Source organism: Eurosta solidaginis, chromosome 2, assembly GCF_040869045.1.
Source record: "Eurosta solidaginis isolate ZX-2024a chromosome 2, ASM4086904v1, whole genome shotgun sequence".
NCBI classification, from domain to species: domain Eukaryota; kingdom Metazoa; phylum Arthropoda; class Insecta; order Diptera; family Tephritidae; genus Eurosta; species Eurosta solidaginis.
Window position 1 is genome coordinate 141,936,799 of NC_090320.1, and position 27,873 is coordinate 141,964,671.

Sequence of the window (27,873 nt, forward strand, 5' to 3'; positions counted from 1 at the left end):
CAAGAGAAGAAACAACACCCAACAATTTACAGAGTATGTAAAATCTCCGGAAACAATTTTTTACATTGGAACATGTAAATGCGATTTGAAGGCAGCTCCATGTGCATGCGGCTGGGTTCCCGAACGCCTCAAAGAGTTCATGCACGATCAACATAATCAGAGAAGATTAACAATGGATGCCTTTATGATGGAAACTGAAGAGCAAGGAGCAACGTCTATGTCATCAATGCCAACATACCAAGATCCCGATGATTCAACATACGCACCGCCACCGGTTCAAGAAGATATGGATAGAAGCACAAGTTCACAATACACAGAGAGATACGATTGTTTTAACTTTGCCTTGGTATGTGACAGATTTGGTGTGCCTGACAGAGTAGCATCAGCATTGGGAACCGCTCTTTTGCAAGATTTTAAAATTAAAGATAAGCATGGGAAACCTCTCATCATGGATAAATCGAAAGTTCGCAGAGAAAAAGAGAAATACAGACAAGAAGTGCTTCGCAAACGGTTAGTTGATACCAATTTGTTAGCGTTTTCATTCGATGGCAGAAAAGATGATACTTTAACGATTGATAAAATTGATCAGAAGTATCATACTAGGATGGTAAAAGAACCTCATCTTGTTATTTTGAGAGAACCCAATTCTGAATTGATTGGTAACGTAAGACTGGAACATGAAACCGCTGAACACAAAACAACCAAATTAAATGGTTTTTTCAACGATAAAAATATATCACTGTGCCATCAAGAAAATTCTACGCTATCGAACCGATGTTGACGAGCCAATGGAACTTACGAGTTTATAAAAAACCAGATATAAACTTTAATTGCACAAGTTATACGGAAATGATCAATTTGAATGATATAAATATCGTATTTGAACCACCATTCACGCGAAGCATTCCGTACGATACATTGAAAGAATATTTAAATCAAGATGATCCACCGTTTAATGATCCAAACATTCCATCACACATACAAGGAACGGAACGACATGTTCAATTGCTAGCTAGCTTTTCCAAACGGGTTATACCGGAAAATGTAGAGGCTGTTATGGCGACGACATTAGAGAGCCGTGCGAAATTGCCCAGACTTGAAAGTAAAAAAGACTTCAAACAATATTTTTTTTAGTTTCTTTTCTATACCTCACTTAAATTAATTTTTTCATTTACATATGTTCTGCCTAAATAAATTTCTTAAGAGAAAAAATAGATATTATTATAAATAAATAATAAATATTATTATATATAAATAAATAAAAATAAAGAACATAGCCATTTAGCCGATTTTTTCATGTAAAGTGCAAAACCGGCGATTTTTTGAAATGTTTGTATGGTGAACCCCCAGGGGGGTTCCAGGGAGTGTGCCACTGGCATCGGTGGGTCGGGCCTCCAAAGGATTTTTCAAAATTTGCCCCTACCCAAAAGTTCGACAAATTGGGGGACACCAGAATTCGTTTTAGAGGTATGGTTCCTTCGGCAAAGTTTCTTATTTTGATCCCTAGAATACGATTTTCACAGAGAAATGGGCGATTTTTAAAGCTAGCAACACTTATGTACAAGGCAACGAAGAGATCTCTCACACACACACATGTAATCGTCAGCCGAAGTTCTTACTCACACATACACACGCATATAACTAATTACCAAGCACGAGATAAAAAAGTTCTAGAAGGTGAAACGCGTAGACCTATGGAGAAATATGCAGGCGAGGCAACAGAGAGTATAAAAGCAACGCAAGCTGAGTAATATCCAATCAGTTTTAATTTAAACACGCTATTGGTTGTGAAGTATAAAGGTACTACTCCCAAAGTAAAGTAAATATACACAGTTTGCAATACTGAATATTGGAGTGATTTATTTAACAGTTTAGCGATTCGAACGTTAGCAGAAGGTTTGAAATAAGCGGAATTTCCATAAATTCAGAAGAGGAATTGTTGATACGCATAACATCCAAGATGGAAGCCAAGAGGAGCGCTTAACATTGCAGGTGGCACAAATGTCTTCACAGTTAGAAGCACAGGAAGCACAGGAAGCAAGGGTAAATCAGAGGCTGGAAGCGCAGGATGCAAAAATCGCTCAATTTCAGGCAGAAGTCGATGATTTAAAAGGTCGTGTGGAGCAGTTGCAACTAAATCGCCCAGCAGTTTCAGCGAGTAATCCAAAGGTAAAAACACAATCCTTTGATGGTTCCGTTCCCTTCCAGGTATTTAAGCTTCAATTTGAGAAGACGTCAGCAGTGAACAACTGGAATGCGGAAGATAAAGTTGCTGCATTGTTCGTGGCGTTAAAAGGACCTGCTGCTGAGATCTGAAAGACCATTCCAGAGGCAGAAAGGAATAACTACGAAACATTGATGGGAGTCCTAGAAAAGTGATACGCAAGCGAGCATAGGAAACAAATATACCAAATTCAGTTGCAAAACCGCTAGCAAAGAGCGAATGAGACTTTGAAGGAGTTTACGTCGGATGTTGAAAGATTGGCTCATCTCGCAAATGCAGACGCACCCGTACAATATACCGAGAGGGCTAAAATTCAGAGCTTTATAAATGGAATACGGGATGGCGAAACGAAACGAGCTATATATGCGAATCCAAAACCATCATTTGCTGAAACGGTATCCCATGCACTGACTCAGGAAACAGGGTCGCTTCTGTGTAAGAAAGCTTTCAAAGCACGCCGGGTGGAAGTAGAAAGGCCAGACTGGATGAACACAATATTGGAGGCGCTGAACTGATCGCAAGAGCGGAGTGACAGAGTAATCAAATGCTTCAAATGCGGGAAGCCAGGTCACATTGCACGTCATTGCGATGTTAATTCTAGTGGTTCCAACAGCATGGGCGGTCTTAAGTGCAAAGCTGCAGGAGATGAGCAAGAGCGATTCAGATGTAAAGATCGAGAACTTGCTCCAGCTACTGAATGTCTTTATCACAAATCGGAAGGAAATCGAGCAGTCTTACCATCAGAGGAAATGTGGACGGCAAGGAGCGTGTACTGACTGTAGATACGGGCGCATCTCATTCCTTTATCCAATCTGATTTGGTCAACGGGAGAGTAAAGCCATTACCTGGTGCAAGATTGCCTACGCTCACTGTCGAGTACAACCAAGTACAGGGAGAAGTGGTATGGGAAGTCTTAATTGGGAAGGTCACGGTTTTACACAAATTCGTTGTGGCAGAGATAGCTGATGAAGTCATATTGGGAGTGGACTTCTTAGTTGACCATGACATCAGGATCGATATGCAAAGAAGGATTATGCGCTATTAGAACACTTAATTTCAGTTTGGAGAAAGGGTTCAGCAGTAAGAGAGTGTTGGTGGAGAAAATTCGACAAATACCACAAAAGTCAAAGGCAGTAGATGGGGCAAATGTTGATGGAACGAATGAGCCAAACAAATCAAAACCGAATGTACCTGCGAGAAAAACACTGCCATTGAAAAACCCAAAAGGACGCACTAAAACGAAGGAAAGAATTTCCCCGAAAGAATGCAAGGGTGGTTTCAAGCCAGGGCGCACTACTGTTGTGAAACGTCAGAACGATACTGCTTATGCAAAGCCAAACCGTCAAACGTAAGCTCTACGTAGTAGTTCACTCGCCAAACAAGACAGTTTGAGGGAACAAACCAGGGTTATGACTAGTAAGATGAAACACAGGTACGACGACAACAATTCGGAAGATTTCCTGGATGGAGATTTGGTACTGTTACACAACCCTCATCGGCGGAAAGTTGTTCATTCAAAATTTTAATGTACCTGGGAAGGCACGTCAAAGTTGTGAAGCAGATCAGTGATGTCGTCTACCGCATACAAACTATCCGGAAACACGAAATAGAAGGGTGGTTCATTTGGAGAGGCCAGCAGCGGTTAGATCAAGAGATTTGTCTGATCGGGACGATCATACTTAGGTGGAGGGCAGTGTGGCGAATGTTGACATCACTAGGCTGTTAGTAAATAATCACGCAACAATAAAAACATGAAGCAGCCACTCTTATATACATAAATACATTAAAGCTAGCAACACTTATCTCTACCACAACGAATTTTCCCGATGCTTGGCAGATAGCAAAAGTGCTTCCTATTGCTAAAAAGCCATCGGCTGATTTGACAATGGATTTTCGGCCGATAAGCATATTACCCGCTCTTTCTAAAATCTGGGAAAACTTAGTGGTGGCGCAAATCACCGAACACCGCAATAAGAACAACCTTCCCTTAGAATGCCAGTCTGGTTATAGAGCGAGCCATAGTTGTGCGACGACTTTACTCAAGGTAATTGAAGACATCCGCCCTGCCTACGATAGGGATGATTAGACTGTGATGTCACTTTTAGATTTTTCGAAAGCCTTTGACACAGTAGATCATTCCATTCTCTTACTGAAATTACGACACTACTTTGGATTCTCTTCTAGTGCTTCAAGATTGCTCGAAAACTATCTTACAAATCGTTGGCAGAAGGTAGTAGTTAAAAGTGGTTGCTCTGAGACGAAGTGCCTGTACTCGGTAGTGCCTCAGGGATCTATACTTGGACCAATTTTGTTCAGTATGTTCATTAACGACATTACTCATTGCTGCAAGTGTTTCAATACATCTATATGCTGATGATGCACAAATATATTTATCTCGCGCTATTGGCTTATCTGACGATTTGGTTTGTAGGATGAACGAGGATCTCGAAAGCATCTCTTCGTGGTCGAGTGATAATAATTTAAATCCAAGAGCGTCTAAAACAAAAGCAATTTGCATCTCGCACTCTCCGCAACTGGTGGAGAATTTGCCACCAGTTATACTACAGGATATTGCCATTAAGTATGCGCTTCCCAAGGCAGTCGGTTCTATGTACCGGAGCGACTCGGGATTTTTCCCGACCAAGGACTGTCATTTCAGTGTAACCCCATTTAATTGGTTGCGTCCCTCCCACAAATTATCATCCTCCCAGCAGCTCCTCGCAGCAGGACTGCTCCATATTCTCTTGCTCCGGGAAGGTATCGAATCCAATCCGGGTCCGTCTCCTGACCCCGGTCCTGAGAAATGGTTTTGCTGCATCTGCCGGAAAAGAATCTTTTTAGGACGGTCATACTCTGTTCAGTGTGTATCGTGTAAGGGATGGTTGCATCGGACAGGTGGTTCTGGGCTTGATCCCAAAACCCGACGTCCACGTAACTTTTATAAATCTTTTGTGGCTCCTTGCTGTTCACGCCCAAGGGCGTCCCGTAGTCTACGTTTAAGCATCCCCCCACTACCTTCCAGCAGCCCCGCTGCTCAGCAAGCCACAACAGTACCCGCTGCTGCTCGCGCCCCACGGCGCCAACAACTCAAACAGCTGCTACCACTCACTACTACTATCTTCGTAGTAGAGTCGGTAGCAATGCTGAGCATCAGCCCCTGCCCCCGTCTCCTCCCCCCTCTTTTCCGGCAGCAATCGTGTAGGTCAGGGAAACAGAATCTTAGTCCCTACCTCCGTTTGCACCGTTTGCCAGCACAGGATATATATGTTTGCGACATCCGCCCAATGCAGCTCCTGCCTTGGGTGGTACCACTTTCCTAGATGTTCTGGTCTCCACGACGCAACCCCCCACGGGTTTCATCGCGCCATGTTGCCAGGTCGCAAACCCAAATCATCCGGGTACCCCAATGCTTGCCCAAGCACGCCCAGTCCCAGGGCCACAACAGCAATTGCGTCCTGACCTTCCTCAACCCAGGCGTAGTCACCCGTCACTTACCCCCAGAGTGGCGACGTCTCCCCCTATGCACTTCAGAATTCTGCAGTTAAACTGTAATGGACTAACTGGGAAGATTACGGAGATAGTCGATTTCATGAAGCAGGCACAACATCCGCATTGCTGCGATTCAAGAGACTAAACTCACAGCAAGATCTGCATTGCAGACCTGCTCTAGGTATAATGTCCACAGAAAAGATCGCGAGAGCGGAAATGGAGGCGGTCTTGCGTTTATCATACACCACTCTGTGCAATATTATATATTTGATCCTGGCATCGACCGCAGGGACAATGTCTTAGAACGTCAAGGCCTATCTGTCCGGTCAGGCGATGCAAACCTAGAAATCATCAACATCTACATCCCTCCTGCCACCTGTTGCCCCAGTGGATACCGCCCTAATGCAGAGCCTTACTCACTGGCAACAATCGCATTATCTTAGGCGATTTCAATGCCCATCACGATCTATGGCATTCAAATTTGCGGGCGGACAGTAGGGGTGAGATGTTGGCGGATCAAATAGAAGAAACGACGTTCTGCACAATAAACGGAGACGCCCCCACACGTATGGTAGGAAGCTGTCACAGTTCGCCAGATATCTCAATCGTGAGCGCAGAACTCGTAAACTGCGTCAACTGGCAGCCGATGGTAACATTGGCATCCGACCACCTGCCTATACTTATTTCGCTCGAGCGTACCGCCGACTTCATCGTCACCGAAAAACGCACTTTCATAAACTTCAAAAAAGGAAAGTGGGAAGAATATAAATCTTATACAGAAAACCTCTTTGCTGCCCTCCCTATCCCGACTGATGCCCGCCAAGGGGAGCGTGCCTTCCGCAAGGCCATTGAATCCGCCTCGGCACGTTTCATTCCCGCCGGGAGAATTCCCGAAATCCGGCCCCACTTCCTGGCGGAGGCCGCAAACTTAGCGAGAGAACGTGACCTTATAAGACAGCTTGATCCAGGCGACCCCCAAATAAGGGACATAAACCAACGCATCAGATTGCTTGTGGATGAACACAAGCGGGCGAAATACGAGGAGCACCTAAGAGGTTGTAACCTCTCTACCGGTGTGGGTAAACTTTGGTCCACCGTAAAGTCCCTATCGAATCCGACTAAGCACAAAGACAAAGTTTCCATCGCCTTTGGCGACAAAGTGCTGTCGGATGCGAAAAAATGCGCGAGCGCTTTCTACCGACAATATATAATGCATTCTATGGTCGACAAAGATAGACGGAGGGCCAACAGACACGCATATAAACACAAATTCAGCGCGTCACCAATCACCATCACGGCTAAAGAGGTTGAGGACGCCATTGGTCGCGCTAAACCATCCAAAGCAGTGGGCCCAGACGGCATAGCCATACCGATGCTTAAAAGCCTAGGGAAAGAGGGTTTCAAATATTTAGCGCATGTCTTCAACCTGTCTCTTTCCACCTTTGTCATACCCGAGAAATGGAAAATGGCCAAGGTGGTCCCGCTACTAAAGCCTGGTAAACCAACTAACATAGGAGAGTCGTATCGTCCGATATCTCTCCTATCGCCAGCAGCAAAGACGCTTGAAGCCATTTTGCTCCCTTATTTCCAAGCAAATTTGGCTAGCTTCAGAAAACTCCATAGCACTACCACCGCGCTAAATACCATTCGCACCCAGATAAATTGCGGTTTAAATCAAAACCCCCACCATAGAACAGTACTCGTAGCGCTAGACCTATCAAAAGCTTTTGATACGGTCAACCATGTCTTAAAAGGTGGACCGAAAATTATCTGGGTGGTCGGCAGGCATCGGTGCAATTTAGAAACGAAACTTCAAAACCAAGGAGAATTAAACAAGGGGTGCCACAGAGTGGTGTCCTATCCCCACTTTTGTTTAATTTCTACATATCTAAGCTACCTTCACCACCAGAAGGAGTCACAATCGTTTCCTACGCCGATGACTGCACAATAATGGCCACAGGCCCAGGCCCACAGATCGATGAGCTATGCAATAAAATAAACGGCTACCTCCCTGATCTCTCCAGTTTTTTCGCCTCGCGACTAAATCTTCCGCGACCTTATTTACTACATGGACGTCCCAAATGTCGACCATTTTGAATATCCACGTCGATGGCACTACGCTAACGACTGTCCTACACCGCAAAATCTTGGGTGTGACGTTTGATCAGGATCTACATATTGGTGAGCACGCAGCCGCAATTGTTCCGAGAATTCAGAGCCGTAACAAAATCCTCAAATCCCTCGCTGGCAGTACTTGGGGAAAAGATAAAGAAACGCTCATGACTACATACAAAGCAATTAGCCAGCCGATTACGTGCTACGCGTCACACAGATGGTCGCCAAGCCTACAAATTACCCACTGGAAGAAGCTACAGGCCTGCCAAAATACTGCTCTCAGAATCGCCACGGGATGTCTTCTTATGTCCCCAGAACACCATCTGCATAATGAGGCGAGAATACTCCCCAACAGGGAGAGAAATGAGATGCTGACCAAACAGTTCCCGTTGAATACCCAGAAACCTGAGCATCCCAACAGACATCTGATTGAAGAGCCAGCACCGCCTAGGGGCTTAAGGAGTCATCTCCGTTAGCATTTTGAGGAAATACGGCACCTGAGAACCCAGCCGTATGAAGCGAAAAAACACAAGCAGGTCCTTGGTGAACTCCACAAACAGGCGTCGGACCTTTATGCCGGGAATTGCCCGATAAATCCAGTACTCAAAGAAAAAGTATTCAAAACTCGCGGAAGAGGAACGCATACTCCCCAGGGAAACGCGTGTCACTCTTGCTCAACTTCGTTCTGGATACTGTAACAGGTTAAACTCTTACCTATCCAGAATCAACCCCGACATACAAAATGTATGCCCCGCTTGCAATGTGTCCCCACATGACACCAACCATCTCTTTAATTGTAATGTGGAACCAACGCCTCTAACACCCCTTTCCTTATGGCCCACCCCTGTTGAAACAGCAAGTTTCCTTAGACTCCCGTTAGAGGATATTGATGACAATTTGTGATCGGTCGCGGCTGTTAGATGGGGCGAAGCACTGCTACGACAACAACAACAACCATTAAGTATGAGTCGGTCGTTAGTAGTTTAGGGTTCAAAGTAAATTCCAATTTTAACTGTGTTGATCATATTAACTACGTTTTATCAAACATTTAGTTTGTGTTAAGGAAATTGTGGTACACAGCTGCTTTCATTCCTCCAGATGTCAAATTAATGTTAGTCAGATCACTAAAATTTCCTTTCATTTGGTTTGGAGGGCTAGTGTTTTTTGATATAGACTGCAAGTCTAGAAATATGCTACAACTTGCATCGAACAATTGTGCAAGATATATCTACTCGAAGCGTAAATTTGAGCACATATCAGAGTTTTCGTTTAAAATACTTGATTGCAGTCTTATAACCTTCCTAAACTATCGCAATCTAATTTTCCTGAATAAATTAATTTATAAAAAACAACCAGAATACCTATTCCGAAATTTATGTTTTGCTAGATCTGACAGAACCTGTAACCTCATCGTTCCACGCCATAAATATCTCTCATCATCAATGACGTTCTTTGTCAGTACTATCAAAGTATGGAACTCATTACCTAATTTTATTAAAAATGAGCCCAATACATCGCGCTTTAAATTGGCTTTGTCTGAATTTTTTGATATACGAAAAACACTATTCTAGATATTTTCTCTTATCTACATTGTCTATTTCTGCTATTTCTTTTATATTAATTCAAATATTGTTATACTCACATTATTATATTGTACACATATCCAAATATCGATGTACTTTAAGAGACAATAGTCTCACTTGTACAAATCAGGGTTGAGTCATTTTGAAATGAAACAAATCAAAATAAAAAATAAAAAATTATTCATCATTTTAAATTTTTTGATTGATGAATAAAAAGTTATTTTTTATTCAAGCATTTCTTGAATAATGAATAACATTTTCTCGTTATTCAAAATATTCTAATTGATGATAAACGCTTATTCTTATTTTTGCAAATTTTGAATAAAGAGTTGAGTTATTATTCATTATTTACAAAATATGAAATAACAATAAAATTTTAGTTTTTATTCAGTTATTCAAAAATAAAAAAATAAACCATCGAGATGCCCTCAAAATATACCCATATGCGCAACCAGTTCGCGTGTAGTTCTGAAGCTTCTTAGGGTAATATTGAGATGATTTTGGGGAGTATTCGCGGGGTTTTTTGGGGGCCGTTTGGGTGTAATTTCTGGGACACTTTGGCATGGTTTAGGGGAGTACCTCGGGGTCCTCCCGGGGTCATTCCGTGACCTTTTTGGGACTCCCTCGGGGTCATTTCGGGATGGTTTTGGGGACTCCCTCGGGGTCATTTGGGGTCATTCGTGGGTCATTCCGGGATCTTTTTGGGGACTCCCTCGGGGTCATTTGGGGGTCATTCCGGGATGATTTTGGGGACTCCCTCGGGGTCATTTCGGAATGGTTTTGGGGTGTCCCTAGGGGTCATTTCGGGGTCATTTGGGGGTCACTTCGGGATGGTTTTGGGGACTCACTCGGGGTCATTTGGGGGTCATTCCGTGACCTTTTTGGGACTCCCTCGGGGTCATTTCGGGGTCATTAGGGGGTCATTTCGGGATGGTTTTGGGGACTCCCTCGGGGTCATTTGGGGGTCATTCGTGGGTCATTCCGGGATCTTTTTGGGGACTCCCTCGGGGTAATTTGGGGGTCATTGCGGGATGATTTTGGGGACTCCCTCGGGGTCATTTCGGGGTAATTTGGGAGTCATTTCGGGATGGTTTTGGGGAGTCCCTAGGGGTCATTTCGGGGTCATTTGGGGGTAATTTCGGGATGGTTTTGGGGACTCACTCGGGGTCATTTGGGGGTCATTCCGTGACCTTTTTGGGACTCCCTCGGGGTCATTTCGGGGTCATTTCGGGATGGTTTTGGGGACTCCCTCGGGGTCATTTGGGGGTCATTCCGGGATCTTTTTGGGGACTCCCTCTGGGTCATTCGTGTGTCATTCCGGGATCTTTTCGGGGACTCCCTCGGGGTCATTTCGGGGTCATTTGGGGGTCATTTCGGGATCTTTTTGGGACTCTCTCGGGGTCATTTGGGGGTCATTCCGGGATCTTTTTGGGGACTCTCTCGGGGTCATTTCGGGGTCATTTTGGGATGGTTTTGGGGACTCCCTCGGGTTCATTTCGGGGTCATTGGGGGGTCATTTCGGGATGGTTTTGGGGACTCCCTCGGGGTCATTTGGGGGTCATTCGTGGGTCATTCCGGGATCTTTTTGGGGACTCCCTCGGGGTCATTTGGGGGTCATTCCGGGATGATTTTGGGGACTCCCTCGGGGTCATTTGGGGGTCATTTCGGGATGGTTTTAGGGACTCCCTCGGAGTCATTTGGGGGTCATTCCGTGACCTTTTTGGGACTCGCTCGGGGTCATTTCGGGATGGTTTTGGGGAGTCCCTAGGGGTCATTTGGGGGCCATTTCGGGATGGTTTTGGGGACTCCCTCGGGGTCATTTGGGGTTATTCCGGGATACTTTTGGGGAATCCCTCGGGGTCGTTTGGGGGTCCTCCGGGGGTCATTCCGGGATCTTTTTGGGGACTCTCTCGGGGTCATTTTGGGATGGTTTTGGGGAATCCCTCGGGGTCATTTTTGATAATTTCGGGATCAGTTCGGAACCCTTCCGGGATCCTGGAATCCACACGAAATTAATATGGACCCTTTTTATTTGCAGTAATTTTATATATACATACAAACATATGTACATACATATATACTTTTTTCAAATCAAATAAAATTTTTTTTGACCTATGAGATGTACAGGTTTTGAACCTTGATTATACACTCAAAAACTATGTACATATTTCAATGTTAAAAGTATGCTACTAAAGTGTATTGAACTACATACATACATATATCGAAGCCCGAATGGAATATCACCCATTCTCGGCTGCCGATTTGAATGCGCCACATCCCAGAAAACTTTTAAAACAAGGAACTTTTTTCCAAGAATGTCATACCTCATCACGAAGTTAATCCCATATAACCCCTTGGGAGTCCCCAAAACTACCCCGAAATGACCTCCAAATGACCCCGAAATGATCCCGAGGGAGTCCCCAAAACCATCCCGAAATGACCCCAAATGACCCCTAGGGAATCCCCAAAACCACCCCGAAATGACCCCCAAATTACCCCGAGGGAGTCCCCAAAAAGATACCGGAATGACCCCGAAATGACCCCTATGGACTCCCCAAAACCATCCCCAAATTACCCCCAAATGACACCGAAATGACCCCGAGGGAGTCCCCAAAACCATCCCGAAATGACCCCAAATGACCCCTAGGGACTCCCCAAAACCATCCCGAAATGACCCCCAAATGACCCCTAGGGACTCCCCAAAACCATCCCGAAATGACCCCGAGCGAGTCCCAAAACGGTCACGGAATGACCCCCAAATGACCCCGAGGGAGTCCCCAAAACCATCCCGAAATGACCCCCAAATGACCCCGAAATGCCCCCTAGGGACTCCCCAATACCATCCCGAAATGAACCCCAAATGACACCGAAATGACCCCGACGGAGTCCCCAAAATCATCCCGGAATGACCCCCAAATGACCCCGAGGGAGTCCCCAAAAAGATCCCGGAATGACCCACGAATGGCCCCAAATGACCCCGAGGGAGTCCCCAAAACCATCCCGAAATTACCCCCTAATGACCCCGAAGGAGTCCCCAAAAAGATCCCGGAATTACCCACGAATGACCCCCAAATGACCCCGAGGGAGTCCCCAAAACTATCCCGAAATGACCCCCTAATGAACCCGAAATGACCCCGAGGGAGTCCCAAAAAGGTCACGGAATGACCCCCAAATGACCCCGAGTGAGTCCCCAAAACCATCCCGAAGTGACCCCCAAATGACCCCGAAATGACCCCTAGGGACACCCCAAAACCATTCCGAAATGACCCCCAAATGACCCCGAGGGAGTCCCCAAAATCATCCCGGAATGACCCCCAAATGACCCCGAAGGAGTCCCCAAAAAGATCCCGGAATTACCCACGAATGACCCCAAATGACCCCGAGGGAGTCCCCAAAACCATCCCGAAATGACCCCCTAATGACCCCGAAATGACGCCGAGGGATTCCCCAAAACCATCCCGAAATTACCCCGAAATGACCCCGAGGGAGTCCCAAAAAGGTCACGGAATGACCCCCAAATGACCCCGAGTGAGTCCCCAAACCATCCCGAAACGACCCCCAAATTACCCCTAGGGACTCCCCAAAACCATCGCGAAATGACCCCCAAATGACCTTGGGGGAGTCCCCAAAATCATCCCGGAATGACCCCCAAATTACCCCGAGGGAGTCCCCAAAAAGATCCCGGAATGAACCACGAATGACCCCCAAATTTCCCCGAGGGAGTCCCCAAAACCATCCCGAAATGACCCCCTAATGACCCCGAAATGACGCCGAGGGAGTCCCCAAAACCATCCCGAAATTACCCCGAAATGAACCCGAGGGAGTCCCAAAAAGGTCACGGAATGACCCCCAAATGACCCCGAGTGAGTCCCCAAAACCATCCCGAAATGACCCCCAAATTACCCCTAGGGACTCCCCAAAACCATCCCGAAATGACCCCCAAATGACCCCGAGAGAGTCCCCAAAATCATCCCGGAATGACCCCAAATGACCCCGAGGGAGTCCCCAAAACCATCCCGAAATGACCCCCTAATGGTCCCGAAATGACCCCTAGGGACTCCCCAAAACCATCCCGAAATGACCCCCAAATGACCCCGAGGGAGTCCCCAAAAGGTCACGGAATGACCCCGGGAGGACCCCGAGGTACTCCCCTAAACCATGCCAAAGTGTCCCAGAAATTACACCCAAACGGCCCCCAAAAAACCCCGCGAATTCTCCCCAAAATCATCTCAATATTACCCTAAGAAACTTCAGAACTACACGCGAACTGGTTGCGCATATGGGTATATTTTGAGGGCATCTCGATGGTTTATTTTTTTATTTTTGAATAACTGAATAAAAACTAAAATTTTATTGTTATTCCATATTTTGTAAATAATGAATAATAACTCAACTCTGTATTCAAAATTTGCAAAAATAAGAATGGGCGTTTATCATCAATTAGAATATTTTGAATAACGAGAAAATGTTATTCATTATTCAAGAAATGCTTGAATAAAAAATAACATGTTATTCATCACTCAAGTTTTCTTGAATAATGAATAAAAATTTATTTTTTTAGTTTTTCGTCAATGGTTATTCAAATTTGTTGATAACGCCCATCCCTGGTACAAATGTGTTAAATAATAAATTGAAATTGAATTATGTACAAGGCAACGAAGAGATCTCTCACACACACAGATGTCATCATCAGCCGAAGTTCTTACTCACACATACACACGCATATAACTAATTACTAAGAAGGAGATACAAGAGTTCTAGAAGGTGAAAAGTCTAGACCTTTGGAGAAATATGCAGGCGAGGCAATAGAGAGTATAAAAGCAGCGCAAGCTGAATAATAATCAATCAGTTTTAGTTTAAACACGCAATTGGTTGTGAAGTATAATTGTGAAGTAGTAACTACTCCAAAAGTAATCTAAATATAGTTTGCAATGCTGAATATTGGAGTGATTTATTCAACAGTTTAACGATTCGAACGCTAGCAGAAAGTTTCAAATAAGCGGAGTTTTCCAAATTCGTTACAATATAATAAATTTTAGTTTCACAACATTAGGTGAATTGGTTGTCTGCAGCTCAGATTACAAGATCCGGGATGAATTTTAGAAAAGCGTATCATGATCTTAATCATTAGCGACTGAAACATCCGAAAATTGACACATTCTTTGTGAAGAAGCAATAGAAAAACCGAAGTCTCTTTGCGAAAAATGGGATATTGATGTAGTAAAACGTGTAAGAAGGTGCCGCAAAATGCCCGGGGAAGCGGCTAACACCCGGCGGGTTAGGGGGCTTATAATATATCCGCGGTAGGTATACCAGTCGTAAGAGGCGACTAAAATACCAAATGGATTCAAAGGGGATTGTGTTTCGCAACCCTCTCAAGGGGTTCCCAGCGCAATATATAGCTTGGGTTGGCCAATTGTCAACCTCACCTACCCTTGGCGAATCCTGTTTCATTAACAGCCGAGGCTCTGCCGACCACGTACTCCTGATGGATCTAGGGGGTGGGAGGGCAGGATGGCCAGGAAGGTTTCATGTGGTCATACCAAATAGCTCCCGAGATGGTCGGGCTAGTACCTTTAAGGTGGTTGTTACCGGAACGCACAAAATTTGCATCCGGTAAAGGACCATCAACCGAAGGCTTTCGGGGAGTGTCCTTATCGCTACAAAAACAACAACAAAAATCGGCTAGAGATGATGGTCTTTCCGCAGAATATGAAATTTCTCGCGTTATGAAAAGTATTCTTGATCGTCTCCAACAAGAAATATGTACAATATTTACCTTATTTTAGATTTGGATTTCTCTTAGACGTTGGAAATTTGTTAACTAGGATAATACCGATGTATATAATAACGAAGTATTATAATTAATTACTAATGTATGTTAATTATATTATTATTTAATATATATTTATATATTATTTATTATTTTATTTAAGAAAAGTGAAACAACAATACAATTGTTAATACACTAAAAGAGGAGCGCTGGCTGCCAGGGCTTTTGGCTCGCTGGTACAAAGTGTCAATGCTTATTTTAGGCATAAGAGGTCATATATAAATAAAAGTTAACAGGTTTTACATCGATAATCTTATGTACTACATATTTATATTAATTTCCTTAAGTTTGTAAGTGTTAGATATGTTGCGCTTTTTTCAATATTATCTAAAGGGGGGAGGCTTCGACATGAGGGAGGCTTCGACTTTTTCAAATTTGACCGCCGTTATTACTGCCATTGTTCTTATTCCACGAATAAACAGTAACCAAATTGTGTGTGACGCTATCATGAAAGCTATTCCCTGCTTGTTCAACGACGATAGTATGCAGACGAGATTTTTTATTTTGAAAAGTGTTGATGTAAAAATTGCTGATAAGTATTCGCGTGTAAAGTGTACAATATAGAATATATAACAAGAGTTTTCTGCCCATTAATATTGCAATAAAATTAATATTTAATGCTTTTAAAGACTTTTTCAATAACACTAAAATGTTTTTTTTGGAGCGAAAAATCTAAAATAAGTGCACGGGGGAGGGTTCGACAATATGTTTTGGGAGGTTCCGACAATTTGTCGAAGCATCCCTTCTAGCTTTTTTACTTAGCAAGTAATATTTGACAGCCATCAAGATGCCAAATATCTACAAAAGAAAGTTCCCTGAAAAGATCATCAACGAAGACAAAATGAAAAAAGCCATCGAGGAGATAAAACAAAAAAAAGAAACACCATCAAGCGCTGCTCGGAAATATAACTTGAAGCGGACAATACTAATATCTCGAATTTCAAAAGAGCAAACAAATCTGGGAACTATTAAAGATTTTCAGTCGAAGTTTTCTTCCAATCAAGTACTTACAGCTGCCCATGAAAAATAATTAACAGTTTACTTCAAGAAATGTTCAAATCTTCATCATGGATTGACGTATGACTTGGCTAGACGATTCGTTTTTGTTTTTGTTTTTATGTTCACTGACAAAACAAATTTCTTTTACACTGGTGTAGTCGTGGAAGTTGAAAATTCGACGTGCGTCGCGAAATTCCTCAGACGCCAAAGTAAAATCCAATATTTCTATGAACCGATTGTAGAAGACAGAGGAAGTTCACGCGCGCAAAGCAAGTTTATTTTTAACTTTGATTTTTCAAATTTAGATGTTCGTTAAAATTACAGTTATACTTTATTTTATGGTTACATTTCTTAAATTGCTATATTTTATAAATGTCGAAACCTCCCACCCAGTGTCGAAGCCACCCAGATGACTGACGAAGCCTCCCTGAAAAAGGGAGGTTTCGTCATATTTTTTGTTTTTGGTTATTTGATTATAACTTAAAAAAAAAAAAAACAAGTGGAATATTAACCACAAATCCGAAGTGTCATAAACATAAATGGCATCAGTAATTATGAGAGGAGTTATCTTTTTCTCTTTCTAGTTTCTCTTAAAAAATCATTTTCTCTTAACCTGTCGAAGCCTCCCCCCTCTACCCTAGGCGTTTTTAGCAACTCGGTGGGACTGCTATGATTAAATATTTTGTTTCTTATGGTAGAAAAATAAGTGCATTCGTTGAGCAGATGCGTGGTCGTTAGGGTTGTTGCAGAACAGAATTGGCAACATGGTGGGTTGTGCCCTGCGAGTTTATATGCATGTCTGGCTGCAATGTGTCCTTGGCGAAGGCGGACGAAGGCTTTGATGTCGTTGCATTTACATAAAGGTGGGTATTCTGGTTTGCTTCTATTATCATTAAATTGTGTGTAATGGTGTTGAATAGATTTCCAGTCCGCTGTTTTTGTCTTTCTCTGTTGTGCCAAAAAGTACTTATATAAATCCCTCTTTTCAATAAATTGAAAGGTGGTCAATGGCTCTCTTCCAGCTAATTTGGCCAGCTGGTCCGCAAGCTCATTTCCTATGATTTCCCTATGCCCAGGGACCCACATAACTTTTATTGTATTCTAGTTTTCGATTAGCTTATTTCGGATGCTGGATATGACGTAGTTTTTGTTCGAGGTGTTTAGTATAGACATTATAGTTGTGTTGCTGCCCGTGCATTTTATTGTTTTAGAAAAGAGGCTTTGAGCAAGATCGATTGCTTTTAAGATCGCTACAGCTTCCGCTGTGTAGATGGAAGAAAAGTGAGGTAGATGGCCTATAGGTGGACGCCTCTTCGGAATATCGTTATAAAAGTGGACCAGGGTTGACTCTAGAATGCGTTTGTACAATATGGGTATCAAATGAAAGGTGTTAATAAGTGTTTTAAAAGGGAGTGGGCTTTAGTTGTATGGGTGGACGCCTTTTCGGGATATCGCCATAAACGTGGACCAGGGGTGACTCTAGAATGCGTTTGTACAATATGGGTATCAAATGAAAGGTGTTAATGAGTATTTTAAAAGGGAGTGGGCCTTATTTCTATGGGTGGACGCCTTTTCGGGATATCGCCATAAACGTGGACCAGGGGTGACTCTAGAATGCGTTTGTACGATAGGGGTATCAAATGAAAGGTGTTAATGAGTATTTTAAAAGGGAGTGATCCTTATTTCCATAGGTGGACGCCGTTTCGTGATATCGTCATAAAGGGGACCAGGGGTGACTCTAGAATGCGTTTGTACACTATGGGTGTCAAACGAAAGGTATTAATGAGTATTTTAAGAGGGCGTGGGCCTTAGTTCTATATGTGGACGCCTTTTCGAGATATCGTCATAAAGGTGGACCAGGGGTGACCCTAGAATCTGTTTGTACGATATGGGTATCAAATGAAAGGGGTTAATGAACATTTTAAAAGGGAGTGGGCCTTAGTTCTATAGGTGGACGCCTTTTCGAGATATCACTATAAAGGTGGGCCAGGGGTGACTCAAGAATGCGTTTGTACAACATTGGTATCAAACGAAAGGTGTTAATGAGTATTTCAAAAGGGCGTGGGGTTTAATTCTATAGGTGGACGCCTTTTCGAGATATCGCCATTAAGGTGGACCAGGGGTGACTCTAGAATGTGTTTGTACGATATGGGTATCAAATTAAAGGTATTAATGAGGGTTTTAAAAGGGAGTGGTGGTAGTTGTATAGGTGGTCGCCTTTTCGAGATATCGGCATAAAGGTGGACCAGGGGTGACCCTAGAATGCGTTTGTACAATATGGTTATCAAACGAAAGGCGTTAATGAGTATTTTAAAAGGGCGTGGGTCTATATAGGTGGACGCCTTTTCGAGATATCGTCATAAAGGTGGACCACCGGTGACTCTAGGATGTGTGTTTACGATATGGGTATCAAATTAAATGTATTAATGAGTGTGGTGGTAGTTGTATAGGTGGACGCCTTTTCGAGATATCACTATAAAGGTGGACCAGGGGTGACTCTAGAATGCGTTGGTACAATATGGGTATCAAATGAAAGGTGTTAATGAGTATTTCAAAAGGGCGTGGGGTTTAATTCTATAGGTGGACGCCTTTTCGAGATATCGGCAATATGGTTATCAAACGAAAGGCGTTAATGAGTATTTTAAAAGGGCGTGGGTCTATATAGGTGGACGCCTTTTCGAGATATCGCCATAAAGGTGGACCAGCGGTGACTCTAGGATGTGTGTTTACGATATGGGTATCAAATTAAATGTATTAATGAGTGTTTTAAAAGGGAGTGGTGGTAGTTGTATAGGTGGACGCCTTTTCGAGAAATCACTATAAGGGTGGACCAGGGGTGACTCTAGAATGCGTTTGTAGAATATGGGTATCAAACGAAAGGTGTTAAAGGGGTATTTTAAAAAGGGAGTGGGCCTTAGTTCTTTAGGTGGACGCCTTTTCGAGATATTGCCATAAAGGTGGACCAGGGGTGACTCTAGAATTCGTTTGTACAATATGGGTATCAAACGAAAGGTGTTAATGAGTATTTTAAAAGGGCGTGGGGCTTAGTTCTATAGGTGGACGCCTTTTCGAAATATCGCCATAAAGGTGGACCAGGGGGACTCTAGAATGTGTTTGTACGATATGGGTACAAATTAAAGGTATTAGTGAGGGTTTTAAAAGGGAGTGGTGGTAGTTGTATAGGTGGTCGCCTTTTCGAGATATCGGCATAAAGGTGGACCAGGGGTGACTCTAGAATGCGTTTGTACAATATGGTTATCAAACGAAAGGCGTTAATGAGTATTTTAAAAGGGCGTGGGTCTATATAGGTGGACGCCTTTTCGAGATATCGCCATAAAGGAGGACCAGGGGTGACTCTAGAATGTGTTTGTACGATATGGGTATCAAATTAAAGGTATTAATGAGGGTTTTAAAAGGGAGTGGTGGTAGTTGTATAGGTGGTCGCCTTTTCGAGATATCGGCATAAAGGTGGACCAGGGGTGACTTTAGAATGCGTTTGTACAATATGGTTATCAAACGAAAGGCGTTAATGAGTATTTTAAAAGGGCGTGGGTCTATATAGGTGGACGCCTTTTCGAGATATCGCCATAAAGGTGGACCAGGGGTGACTCTAGAATGTGTTTGTACATTATGGGTATCAAACGAAAGGTGTTAATGAGTATTTTAAAAGGGCGTGGGGCTTAGTTCTATAGGTGGACGCCTTTTCGAGATATCGCCATAAAGGTGGACCAGGGGGACTCTAGAATGTGTTTGTACGATATGGGTACAAATTAAAGGTATTAATGAGGGTTTTAAAAGGGAGTGGTGGTAGTTGTATAGGTGGTCGCCTTTTCGAGATATCGGCATAAAGGTGGACCAGGAGTGACTCTAGAATGCGTCTGTACAATATGGGTATAAAACGAAAGGTGTTACTGAGTATTTTAAAAAGGAGTGGGTCTTAGTTCTATAGGTGGACGCCTTTTCGAGATATCTTTCGCAACATATGTAGGAGGGTGTATTTGCATTTTTCAGCCACTTCACGACCGCTGGAATACCTATAAAGCAAATCTTTTACGCAATAACCTCATCATCAAAATTGGCTATCTACAGAGTAGCGAATAAATGGCCCAATTTTCTTACTTTTACGTGTAACGAGTGTGTTCTTTTCATTTTATACTAATCCTCCATTTTCTGAAGTCCAGATACCCTTTGAACCCCTTTCTTAAAAAATTGGTACCGTATTGATGATCAAACTTCCAAATGCCGAATATCATCAGCTAGAACTATGAAGCTCTTCCTGGTGTGGATCATTATAGTTTGATAACTTGCTAAGAGCGCTCTAGCCTCCTACAATAATAACAAGATGGGCTTCATTAGCTTTACATGTGAGCAGCTGGTGACAAGCAAGAAAAACTAGCTCAATAAAAAACTATGCTTCAAATTTATTTCTCCTTACTTAAAGCCAAAGGCATATCAATGTGATACGCCAAAAGCTTGTTACGTGTGATTCAGGCGTAATGCATTAAAGCAAAGTAAGTGTTTATATGCCACAGATATATGTACTTTTATATCTGTAGCTGAGAGGTAAACAATCGTATGTCCAAAACAGTAAATTTTGAGAAATGAGCAAAGCGAGTAAATTCTCCACCTCAGTGATAAATGGAGATAGAACATACACAAAAGTGGGCGTGGTCATAGTCGGATTTCGGTCATTTTTTATACCAATATAAAGTGAGTTCAGATAAGTACGTGAACTGAGTTTAGTAAAGATATATCGATTTTTGCTCAAGTTATCGTGTTAACGGCCGAGCGGAAGGACAGACGGTCTACTGTGTATAAAAACTGGGCGTGGCTTCAACCGATTTCGCCCTTCTTCACAGAAATAAGTTATTGTCCCAGAGTCTAAGCCCCTACCAAATTTCGCAAGGATTGGTAAATTTTTGTTCGACTTATGGCATTAAAAGTATCCTAGACAAATTAAATGAAAAAGGGCGGAGCCACGCCCATTTTGAAATTTTCTTTTATTTTTGCATTTTGTTGCACCATATCATTACTGGAGTTGAATGTTGACATAATTTACTTATATACTGTAAAGATATTAAATTTTTTGTTAAAATTTGACCTAAAAAAAAATTTTTTTAAAAGTGGGCGTGGTCGTTCTCCGATTTTGCTAATTTTTATTAAGCATACATATAGTAATAGGAGTAACGTTCCTGCCAAATTTCATCATGATATCTTCAACGACTGCCAAATTACAGCTTGCAAAAATTTTAAATTACCTTCTTTTAAAAGTGGTCGGTGCCACGCCCATTGTCCAAAATTTTACTAATTTTCTATTCAGCGTCATCAGTTCAACTCACCTACCAAGTTTCATCGCTTTATCCGTCTTTGGTAATGAATTATCGCAGTTTTTCGGTTTTTCGAAATTTTCAATATCGAAAAAGTGGGCGTGGTTATAGTCCTATATTGTTCATTTTAAGTAGCGATCTGAGATGAGTGATCAGGAACCTACATACCAAATTTCATCAGATACCTCAAAATTTACTCAAGTTATCGTGTTAACGGACAGACGGATATGGCTCAATTATTTTTTTCGATCCTGATGATTTTGATATATGGAAGTCTATATCTATCTCGATTCCTTTATACCTGTACAACCAACCGTTATCCAATCAAAGTTAATATACTCTGTGAGCTCTGCTCAACTGAGTATAAAAACGTGTGATGATGACCCATCAAATAGGCTGACGGATAGACCGATTAATGTATGAGCAATGCTAACATAAACATTGCGGTTGAGACTACCGATTTTCGGTTGACTTAAGTAGGATGTTGAAAAAAATGTATACGCGTTACCACCGATCGATAGTGCCTACCGAAAAAGTCGGAATCGGATCAGGTGGCGGAAGGAACTTCGATATGTAGAAATTAAACAAATTGGGAATAGCACACCACACTGTGGCCTTGTTTAATTTTCTGGCACTAGATGTTACCGTCCTGAATTGCACAGATGCATGTCAACCAGACAGATAATTTTCGGTCCATGCGGTGATTGTGGAGTCTATCGTCGACTCAGCGAGTGTTGCACCCACCTTTGCCAACTCATTCGCCTTTTCGTTACCTTCTATCCCTTTATGGCCGGGAACACAGTAAAGATGCATGGTCCGGCCTGAGCGAAGTTTTTCCAATGCTTCTTTGCATTCCAGAACACTTTTTTTTGAAGTACTGTTTGAAATTATTTCCTTAATCGTAGCCTATCAACATATATTTTCTATTTATTACACTGCAGTAATCTGGCAGCCTGTAGGATCTACTTATATCTGGATCGACACAGCACACAGCAGACCCAAACCCTTCCATTAATTTGAAACCATCCGTATACACCCTCCGTCTCGATTGTGGCCGCAAGATCTCTTTCGAAGCTCAGGAACGGGACCCTATATTCCATTTGCCCGATATAAGGTGGCGATATACAGCTGTGGCCATAAGGCCTGTACTCAATCTGCCCCGAGGCCTTAAACCTTGTTGCAGTTGCTAACGCGATGTTTTTGGCCATTAGGTCTGCAGGCGGGAAGTTTAGAATGGCATACAATGCTGCTGTCGGGGTAGTTTTTAAGGCTTCCGTTGTGGTAATGCTCTGCATTAGAGGATTACGCAAAGGAGCGACATCATATACATATTTAAAAATTCTTAACGGCATTCAACATTGTACATATCGCGAAGCTTGCTATACGCGGCGTCTGCTAGATGACGATCGAAATTGGATGAAAACTTTTGAAGAAGCTGTAGCCAGTGAAACTCCCAGTCGATGATGGTATTTATTTGCTGTTATGGTGGTGTTTTGCGGGGTTTAGCAGCCAGTTCAGTTATGGGAGAAGTTCCAGCAGCAACTGTCGGAAGATTTTTTTACGCTGCTATGAGCATTGGAGGAGACTGTGTGACAGATTCATGAGCCTATTATAAATCGATGTCTTCTTTCACTGCAAGATATTGTTGTTTCAATAAGTGGCAATTCTTGGAGGGATTATGGACTTCCACAGCCAAAAGAGATTAATGAAGGTCAGCGAGTCAGCAGATAGTATGCTGCAGACACAAATTATAATACATCTGAGATGACCGAAATCGTTAACAGTACTATTTGCACACTAACAGATGAGCAAAGATCTATTTATCATAAAATACTTCAAAGTGTCTATGAACAGAATGGCGAAAATTTTTTTTTGGATGCGCCGGGGGTACAGGCAAACTTTTCTGACTCGACTACTACTAGCTGAAGTAAGAAGACAGGGCAATATAGCATTAGCCGTGGCTTCTTCGGGTATTGCTGCCACCTTAGTCCCCGGAGGAAAAATCGCACACACTATGTTTTAGATACTCTTGAACCTTGATGCAAATGCAACTCCCGTTTGTATAGTACATACGAAATAGTGACAAAGCGAAGATTCTTGAAGAGTACAGCATCATTTTTTGGGACAAGTGTACAATGGCACACAAGAAGGCCGGGGAAGCAGTGAATCTACTTTGCAAGACATCCGGCGAAATGACCACATCATGGGAAGAGTAACATTTTTATTTTACGGAGATTTCCGTCATACTCTGCCCGTAATATCCAAAACGGTCTGCGCGCTGGACACAGGTGCAGAAAATGGAATCCCACATAGGTTGCAACCCCCGTGCGCAAGAATTTTCGGACGTTCTGTTAAAAATTGGACAGTATTTAATTCATCCCTTTCGAATGGATTGGTAAAACTTCCAGAAAATCTTTGTAAGACTGTTCCATCAGTAGAAGAACTAATTTATTTTGTTTATCGAAGCGTAACTCAAATAACGCGTAAGGAAAATTTTTGGTTTTGTGCGCGAGACATACTTACACCCAATCAAACAGCAGCCATCAATCACAGTATATTGGAAAAAGTTCATCGAGAAGAGGTGGTATACCGGCCAATAAACATAGTTATGGACAGAGATGCTACCAGTTATCCAGTAGTTTCTTAACTCTCTTTCTGCTCCCGGACTTCCGACGCATGTCATCCTTCTGAAAGTAAGTATCCCGATAATGTTGCTTCGAAACTTAACTCCTCCAAAATTAGGCAATGGAACCCGCCTTAAAGTGGCATCACTTCAAAATAATAATACAGAGGCAGAAATTCTTATACTATGGTCAAACAGAAAAATAAATTGAGGAAATTTCGATTTAAATTGAGTGGTGTTCATATAACTCAATTTAGCTTACACAATAGTAATTTGACAGCTGGTGGTGTTTTGAATTTAAAATTTATTTGTGAAAAAAAATAAAATTTTTTTTTTAAATATGGAAAATTTCACACGTGTGTTGTTATTTAAAGCCATAGAAACAATTTCGCATTCACGCTTGGCTTTTAAAATTTCAAATTTACTCACCGTTTACGTTGTTCGCCGTCATTTTTAACCAAATATTGATTTATTATTTTTATTTAACGTTTTGTTACTTTGATATTTGGTTTTTTTTTCGTAAATATGACGTTTAAATCTACTCAATAAACACACTTTACAACTTTATTACGCAATTTTTTTTAAATTGGTACATATAATATATAATACTATGTTCAAACAGAAAAATAAATTGAGGCTATTTCGATTTAACTTGAGTGGTGTTCATACAACTCTATTTAGCTTACATAATAGTAATTTGATAGCTGGTTGGCTCATCTCTACAGTAAGAACATATCTTTGTTGAGACTGTCAAAATGTGCGTGTTGGTATTAGGTGCATGGAATGAAATGAAAACATAAAACTTTGAAATGTATGTGTGTTGTAAGAAAATGTGTTCAATGTTTTGGCTTCATTTTGATTTTGCCATCTTCTTTTGACAGTCCCTACTCCAGTGAAATGAAAGACATAAAATCAGCTGATGAGATGAGCCAACCATATAGTTCAGCCATGCGAAACTGACTTTTAATATACTCAATAAACACACTTTACAATGTTGCATTTGCAGTTTGAAGCAATTTATTACGCAATTTTTTTTAAATTGGCAATTTATTATATGACAAATTGCGTAATAAATTGCCCAAATAGTATAAATTGCCAATTTGGTGTGTGTTTGAACCTAGTATAATGATATAAATTGACAATTTGGTGTGTGTTTGTACATAGTATTACGGGCTGTGGAGCTTGTGAAATAGTTTTCATACCCCGTATACCCATTATTCCAAACAATTTTCTTTCAATTCAAACGCGTGCAGTTTCCCGTTAGCGCTTGTTTTCTATGACGATTAATAAGTCGCAAGGTTAGACACTTCGAGCCGCTGGTATCGACATTGGGACTAACTGCTTCTCATACGGGCAGTTGTATGTTGCTTGCTCAAGGGTAACTATCTCCAATAATTGGTTTATACTTTGTAACACAGGTAAAACATCAAATGTTGTCTATAAAGAAACTCTTTCCCTCACTAGGGTAGGCACCTTTTCGTTGGTGTTAGGGCTTAGCCGATCTCCATAGCGCCCAACTATGAGGCGGAGCTGTTTAGGACTGGCATCTACGCCGTTTCGCCTCATAGGAGGGAGGTGGGTTGTCGGTGACAAAGAACTGCCAACTCCCTAATCCAGGGTGTTATGTGGACCGTGCCTATTGGACGATTTGCAGCCAGGGGATAAATTCGGCTGTATTCGAACGGAGCCTTCCCGATAGCGGGCCACCTCGGGAAGTATTGATGGCCTTACCACAGTAAGGGGCGCTGCTGTGGCTGACGGTTCTTTCCCCGTATATAATACTGGACCGCTGAGCCCGCCTTGTCGGGCAGGTGGTCGTACCACCAAGATGAACAACTCATTACCAAATTGTAATAAGGAGGATGATAGGAGGAGGACTGAGTCGCAAACCAAGGACGACAAATACGCATTAAACGATGCGTCGGACTCGGGGAGCGAGAGTAGTGCTGATTCAATAAACTCCGTGTTGGAAAAGCACACAAATGAAAACGGACTAGAAGAGTGGAGAATCGTACGGAGCAGAGGAAGTAAAAGAGCTCTCTCGCAGTACCTTGCAGCACTACGAATTGTCCAACGCCTGGGAGCAGTGGTCGACCCAACTGAATTGAAGATCGAGCGCTTGGAATGATATAATGGTGTGAAGATGATAGCGTATGACGACATCGCGAGCTTGCGATGGCTGGAGGAAGCGGTTCCAAACCTCCAAAGGCAAGGCACGAACGCGCGGTTTGAGGTGGTGGATAAAGCGCAAATCCCTTCGGTCCCAAAAGTTAAGGTATGGATACGTGGATGCGTGATGAAGTCGGAGGATACACTGCGACTTCTGCAGAATCAGAATCCGAACATAACGACACAGGATTGGAAGGTACTTACTGTATCTCGGCCTACGGAGGAAGGTCAGTTCTACATCTTCCAAATAAACAAGCAGGCGGAGGATATATTGTACACGCAGCTTGAAAAAATGTCCTTTGGTACAGGCCAAATTTATATGCGACTCAGAAGTCCCGAGGATAAAAATCCTAACACGCTAGAAGAGGGCGAAGTCGAAAAGGACCTCAAAAGCCTAAGAGAAAAAAGACAGATGGAGGTAGCCTACGTCACGACGAAGGTGTTAGAAGAGGGCCAACAGCCAAATGGTGCTGTGAATCGCACAGAGGAACACCCGGCACAACAGTTACAAGAGGCTGAAGGGGGCTTCGAATACTCTAAACCAAAAGGGCAAGGGGTGGACGACGTCCTCACGACGTAGGTGGTGGAGGGGGATAAACAGCCCAATGGTGATGCGAGATAAACCTCCAAAACAGTAAAATGGCGTCGAGCGAACTCCTCCAAACCCTTGAGGAGGGTTCGTTCGACGTGGCGCTGATCCAGGAGCCGTGGCTCTCATCGGGAGGAGGTTTCTGGACTTAGCGCGCGCGGATTTGGCGTTTACTACGCGCAAACGGAAGGACGGGTGCGAGCTGAAGTAATGGTAAATGCATTCATATACACTACTGAAGACCTCGTAGTGGTGGCCGTTGAGCAAAGGAATAAGCAGGCATTTATCCTGGCATCCTGCTAAATGACCCATGCTGTGGAGGTTCCACCGATGGAGTGCAAGAGGCTAGTACAGGACGAAGGGCGCAAAGGGCGGTTGGTAATAGGCGCGGATGCAAATGCGCACCACAATGCGTGGGGAGGAGCAGCTACGAACGAGAGAGGCGAATCTCCATTTTGTTACATCCTGCAAACCAATTTGCAGATAACCAACACGGGAAATGTCCTTACATATATTGGTCCAACATCCAGCAATATTCTGGATATTACATTGAGCTCTGAATGTGATATATCAAGGTATGATTGGATGGTTCTTGATAGACCATCCTTCTCCGATAATGCGTATATCAGCTTCAGCATCCCCCTAAAGAGGGCAGAGAAGGGAGGAACCTGGAAAAACTGGAAACTGGACTAAATTCCAGAAACAGGTAGAAACAAAACTGGGATAACCCAAAGAGGTTGCCAATGTGGAGGAACTGTAAGAGTGTAATTAAATCCTAACAAGGACGCTCTTGACTGCGTATAACAAAGCTTGCCCTTTAAGAATATTCAGAGGAAAAGCAAAGCCGCCATGGTGGAGCAATGAGCTGAGTCTTCTAAGAAGAGAGCTAAAAGAAATGTTTAAGCTAGCAAATACTGCGGAA